Below are 7,188 nucleotides of genomic sequence, written 5' to 3' on the forward strand. Positions count from 1 at the left end.
TGAACCGCATTTATTAGACTTATCATTGAATGCATACTTGGACCAAGGGCATTATTTCCTTCAGTCTCCCACTTGTCCTTAGGGACAAGTGTGCATTTCCTAATTCCTTTGTCGCTCGATGCTTGCTCTTGAACATAAGGTAAGAGTTGTCATCCTTATTATGTCCAGAGGTGTTCCTCGGTTTCAGAGTTCAACTGATCAAATAAACAGATAATCATAGCCTATGATTCATCCGAGCACGGCCATGCATTTCACAGTTTCTAGCTCTCCGAGTGGCCTTGTACAACTTTTAAGCATCTCATCCCGATTTATGGGAGGACAATCCCAATCTTGCGATCTTGAGATTAGACTTCGTTTGATAGGTGATTACCTGAGCGTTGCCTTTATAGCCTCCTTTTACGGTGCGACGGTTGGTGAACGTCAAAGCAACCAGTTCTCAAACAAGTAATCTCAAATCACTCAGGTATTGAGGATTTAGTGTCTAATAATTTTAATGAAATTTACTTATGACAGATTTTCATCTCTTACAGTAAAGTTTCATAGGTCTTGTCCGATACTAGTCTTCCCAAAGTAAGTATCTATGCAAATGATTATGACATTGCCATGTCCACATAGTTCAAGAAACAGAACTACTAGTCATCTTGCATTCTAATCGTCTAACGTTTTCTATGCGTCCAATTTTATAGAAAACTCCGACTAGGGACCATTTTCAACCTTTGACATTCAAGTTCACTTGATAGACATTTCTTAGTCACAGGACTGGTCCTGACAGTCTATCTTGAATATATCGTCAAATTGAAGGGACTCATCATTTAATAAACCATAAATTAAATAGAAAAATGAATTCTTTTCATTTATTGTGAATGATTAACCAATAATGTTTTACAAAGATTTAAACTCTAAAACTTTAAAACATTAAACAGAGACATCAAAGCCATTCTCCAATATGCTTGATTCCCATAGCTGCAGTGTGCGAGTTGTGCTTCGCCTGCTGCAGAGGTTTAGTCAATGGATCTGATATGTTGTCATCAGTTCCAATTTTGCTTATCTCGACTTCTTTTCTTTCAACAAACTCTCGTAGAAGGTGAAATCTACGAAGTACATGCTTGACTCTCTGGTGGTGTCTAGGCTCCTTTGCCTGTGCAATGGCTCCGTTATTATCACAATACAGGGCTATTGGTCCTTTAATGGAGGGGACTACACCAAGTTCACCTATGAACTTCCTTAGTCATATAGCTTCCTTTGCTGCTTCATGTGCAGCAATGTACTCCGCTTCAGTTGTAGAATCCGCAATGGTGCTTTGCTTAGCACTTTTCCAGCTTACTGCTCCTCTGTTGAGGCAGAAGACAAACCCAGACTGTGATCTGAAATCATCTTTGTCGGTTTGGAAACTTGCGTCCGTATAGCCTTTAACAATTAATTCATCATCTCCACCATAGACCAGGAAGTCATCTTTGTGCCTTTTCAGGTACTTCAGAATATTCTTGGCAGCAGTCCAATGCGCCTCCCCTGGGTCTGACTGGTATCTGCTCGTAGCACTGAGTGCATACGCAACATCCGGGCGTGTACATATCATAGCATACATTATTGAACCAATCAATGATGCATATGGAATCCCATTCATTCGTCTACGCTCATCAAGTGTTTTTGGGCACTGAGTCTTGCTTAGAGTCATTCCATGAGACATGGGTAGGTAGCCTCGCTTGGAGTCCGCCATCTTGAACCTATCAAGCACCTTATTGATATAAGTGCTTTGACTAAGTCCAATCATCCTTTTAGATCTATCTCTGTAAATCTTGATGCCCAATATGTACTGTGCTTCTCCTAGATCTTTCATTGAAAAACATTTCCCAAGCCAAATCTTGACAGAGTTCAACATAGGAATGTCATTTCCGATAAGTAATATGTCGTCGACATATAATACTAGGAAAGCAATTTTTCTCCCACTGACCTTCTTGTATACACAAGATTCGTCTGCGTTCTTGATGAAACCAAAGTCACTGACTGCTTCATCAAAACGTATATTCCAGCTCCTGGATGCCTGCTTCAATCCGTAGATTGACTTCTTTAGCTTGCATAACTTTTTAGCATTCTTTGGATCCTCAAAACCTTCAGGCTGTGTCATAAACACAGTTTCTGTTAAAACGCCGTTTAAGAAAGCAGTTTTGACATCCATCTGTCATATTTCGTAATCGTAATATGCAGCGATTGCTAACATTATCCGAATAGACTTTAGCATTGCAACTGGTGAAAAGGTTTCATCGTAATCCACACCGTGGACTTGCCTGTAACCTTTTGCAACCAATCTAGCTTTGAAAACTTCAAGTTTCCAATCCTTGTCCTTTTTCAGTTTGAAAACCCATTTTCTTCCTAATGGCTTGGTAACCATCTGGCAAATCGACCAAATCCCATACTTGGTTTTCAGACATGGAGTCTAATTCAGATTGCATGGCTTCTTGCCATTGCTTGGAGCTAGGGCTCGTCATAGCTTGTTTGTAAGTCGCAGGTTCATCACTTTCAAGTAATAGAACGTCATAGCTCTCGTTCGTCAAAATACCTAAGTACCTTTCCGGTTGAGATCTATATCTTTGCGATCTACGCGGGGTAACATTTCTAGTTTGACCATGATTCTCACCAGATTCTTCTAAAGATCTCTGAGTTTCATCCTGAATGTCATCTTGAGCATTCTCTAGAGTTTGTTGTTCGACTCGAATTTCTTCGAGGTCTACTTTTCTCCCACTTGTCATTTTGGAAATGTGATCTTTCTCCAAAAAGACACCATCTCGAGCAACAAACACCTTGTTCTCAGATGTATTGTAGAAGTAATACCCCTTTGTTTCCTTTGGATAGCCCACAAGGATACATTTGTCAGATTTTGGATGAAGTTTGTCTGAAATTAATCGTTTGACGTATACTTCACATCCCCAAATCTTAAGAAAAGACACATTTGGAGGCTTTCCAAACCATAATTCGTATGGAGTCTTTTCGACAGCTTTAGACGGAGCTCTATTTATAGTGAGTGCAGCTGTATTTAGTGCATGTCCCCAAAATTCTAATGGAAGTTTGGCCTGACCCATCATTGACCTGACCATGTCTAGCAAGGTTCTGTTCCTCCGTTCTGACACACCGTTCCATTGTGGTGTTCCAGGAGGAGTCAATTCTGATAGAATTCCACATTCTTTCAGATGGTCATCAAATTCATAGCTCAGATATTCACCGCCTCTATCAGACCGCAGTGCCTTAATCTTCTTGCCTAATTGATTCTCTACTTCACTCTGAAATTCTTTGAATTTGTCAAAGGATTCAGACTTATGCTTCATTAGGTAGACATAACCATATCTACTGAAGTCATCAGTGAAAGTGATAAAGTAGCTGAAACCACCTCTAGCATTTGTACTCATTGGTCCACATACATCTGTATGGATTAAACCCAATAGTTCATTTGCTCTTTCTCCAACTTTAGAGAAAGGTTGCTTTGTCATTTTGCCAAGTAAACATGATTCGCATTTACCATAATCCTCTAAGTCAAATGGTTCTAGAATTCCTTCCTTTTGAAGTCTTTCTAAGCGTTTCAAGTTTATATGGCCTAATCGACAATGCCACAAATAGGTGAGATCTGAATCATCCTTTTTGGCCTTTTTGGTATTTATGTTATATACTTGTTTGTCGTGATCTAATAAATAAAGTCCATTGACTAATCTAGCAGATCCATAAAACATCTCTTTAAAATAAAACGAACAACTATTGTCTTTTATTAAAAAGGAAAATCCCTTAGCATCTAAGCAAGAAACTGAAATGATGTTTTTAGTAAGACTTGGAACATGGAAACATTCTTCCAGTTCCAAAACTAGCCCGGAGGGCAACGACAAATAGTAAGTTCCTACAGCTAATGCAGCAATCCGTGCTCCATTTCCCACTCGTAGGTCGACTTCACCCTTGCTTAACTTTCTACTTCTTCTTAGTCCCTGTGGATTGGAACATAAGTGTGAGCCACAACCTGTATCTAATACCCAAGAAGTTGAATTAGCAAGTATACAGTCTATAACGAAAATACCTGAAGATGGAACGACTGTTCCGTTCTTCTGATCTTCCTTTAGCTTCAAGCAATCTCTCTTCCAATGCCCCTTCTTCTTGCAGTAGAAGCATTCGGATTCAGAAGTGGGTTGACTGACCTTCCTCTTTACAAATTTGGCGCCAGTTTGCTTAGTTGGGCTGGCCTTGTTGCCACCTTTCTTAGCATTCCTCTTCTTTCCAGATTTCTTGAACTTGCCCCCACGCACCATAAGCACATCCTGCTTGTCACTTTTGAGCGTCTTTTCAGCGGTCTTCAGCATACCGTGAAGCTCAGTGAGCGTTTTGTCCAGACTATTCATACTGTAGTTCAGTTTGAACTGATCATACCCGCTATGAAGAGAATGGAGGATGGTGTCTATAGCCATTTCCTGAGAAAATTGCTGATCCTTCCGACTCATATTCTCAATGAGTCCAATCATTTTGAGAACATGTGGACTTACGGGCTCGCCTTTCTTAAGCTTGGTCTCAAGAATTTGCCTATGAGTCTCGAATCTTTCGACTCGAGCCAGATCTTGGAACATGTTCTTCAACTCACTGATGATTGTGAAAGCATCTGAGTTGATGAACGTTTTCTGCAGATCCGCACTCATGGTGGCGAGCATTAGACATTTCACATCCTTGTTGGCATCAATCCAACGATTGAGGACTTCCTGAGTGACCCCGTCGCCTGCGGCTTCGGGCATCGCCTCTTCTAGGACATACTCCTTTTCTTCCTGCATAAGAACTATTTGCAAGTTCCTTTTCCAGTCAAGGAAGTTTTTCCCGTTCAACTTCTCCTTTTCGAGAATTGATCGAATGTTGAATGAATTGTTGTTTGCCATATTAAAAACTACAATTGAAAAGAATAAACAAATAAATAACCATTCACAGTTTCTCTTAATAAACTTAAATTCTAGCATACATGCATAATTCAATGTTTATTAAGCATTTTATTCAAGTTATGTGTTCCGGCAGGTGTGAATAAAATGATTCCAAGATCCTAAAATCATTGAAGAACTAAGCACAGTTTGTCGACTTAATCCTAAAACATCTTAGGTAAGCAAAAGCCTTTTGCTAATAGTCTAGAAACTATTCTTGGTTGATAGGTACGTCTAAGAACTTATTAGGTAAACCTATCGATTTTGCCACGACATAAAAGGACTCCTTACTTATATCGTTGAGTTTCACCAAAACTAACATGTACTCACAATTATTTGTGTACCTTGCCCCTTTAGGACCAATAAGTAACACCTCGCTGAGCGAAAACTATTACTAGATTGATGTAAAGGATATCCAAGCAAGTGTATATTTTGGCATGGCACCTATTAACTCAATTTTTAAGTTTGGAACTTAAGGCTCTTACTATGTTGGTTAGATTTTAAGTGAACTAAAATCCTTAATCATGCAACATAATCAAGCTTATGATCTCATGCATTTTAAGACATATTTTAAAACATGCATAAGATAAATGTGATCTAGTATGGCCCGACTTCATCTTGAAGCTTTAACTTCAAAGTCCGTCTTGAAAATCTCCGTGGGAGGCACCATTTTCTTCAAATAGGATAAGCTATAATTAAAACTAATTACAACTATTTGATGGTACGCAGACCATATTTGAATTGAAAAACAACTTTGGTACTTTAGACCAATTACATTCAAATTAATGGTACGCAGACCATATTTTCTATCCTATTTGGGCCATACTAGTCACTTCATAACCTGCAAAACAGTACATATACAATATATACCATTCACCCATTCATTATCATGAATGGCCCACATAGCTGGTTAGTAAAACACATTATGCATCACGTAAACATTTGCAACAATTAATCAAGGGCACCAATAATCTACCAATTATTCAGTCCTTATTAATTCTAATTAATCAAGTTGTTTTAACCTTAAGGATTTGTAGACCTAATCAAGAGTTTATGACTAAAAGGGGCTCCCACTCAAACCAATAAATTTATATGCTTTACTAATTTTAAACATAAAAATGTATTTCTAGTCTAACCGGAAACATACAAATTTAATTAAAATTTAAAGCTCATATAAATTTATAATTGAATCCAAAAAGTTTAATTTAATTTCAGTCGTATTTAAATTAATTCATGATTTTAATTTTAGTAAAATAATTAGAATAAATAAAATTTATTATAATTACAATATTCAAAATTAAAATCCAAGAAAATCATTTAAATTATTAATTTTAAAATTAATTGAAATTACGTAAGCTGGAAATTTCAAATTAAACATTCAAAACGATCTAATCGCAACGCAAACACCCTACGCATCGCACGCCCATGGGCCACACGCACACAGCCATCGCTGGCCATGTGCGCGCAGCCCATGCGTTGCGTTGCATAGCTGCTGCTTCTACCCTTCGCAAGCAATCGCGCGAGTTGGTGCTCGCTGCGCGCGCGCCAGCGCTCGATGCACGCGAGCCATCGCTCGCTGTGCGCGTTCGCCAGCGCTCGATGTGCGCGCTCGCCAGCGCTCGCTGTGCGCGCTCGCCAGCGCTCGCTGCGCGCGCTCGCCTGTGCTCGCTTGTGCGAGCCAGCGCTCGCTGCGCGAGGCATCGACGCTGGGCGCAGCACTCGTGGCACGCGAGCTTGCGCGAGGCAGTGCGCGTTGTGGCGCAGCTCGCTTGCTGCCCACACGCGACTGCCGTGCCTTGCCTTCGCCCATGCCCATTCGTCCATTGCTCGTAGCCCACGACACAAGGCAGGGCTGCTGCCTTGTGCTCGTGCACCATGCCCTTGCTCATTGCATTCGTGCCGCATGGGCGACGAGCTCCCTTGCTCGTCGTCGCATGCCCGCACTATACAACACCCCTTAAGGGTAACACGTAGCGTCCATTGCTTTGTGCGTGCAAGTTATATGAACGAATCGCATAAAATTTAAAAAATTTATATTTAAAATTAATGACAAATTAATAAATTAATATTAATTTCATAATTTTAGGGCGAAAAATCGAAAATTGATTTCCGATTAACATGGATTCAAGTCTAGGTCATAAAAATTTAAAATTTATCATAAATTTACAATTTTTATGGTGGTTTTTAATCATAGGTATCTAATTAAATTATAATTAATTATGAAAATCAAATTAATTCTAAATTATTCTAATTTTCA

This window comes from Spinacia oleracea, chromosome 6, assembly GCF_020520425.1.
Source record: "Spinacia oleracea cultivar Varoflay chromosome 6, BTI_SOV_V1, whole genome shotgun sequence".
Classification (NCBI taxonomy): domain Eukaryota; kingdom Viridiplantae; phylum Streptophyta; class Magnoliopsida; order Caryophyllales; family Amaranthaceae; genus Spinacia; species Spinacia oleracea.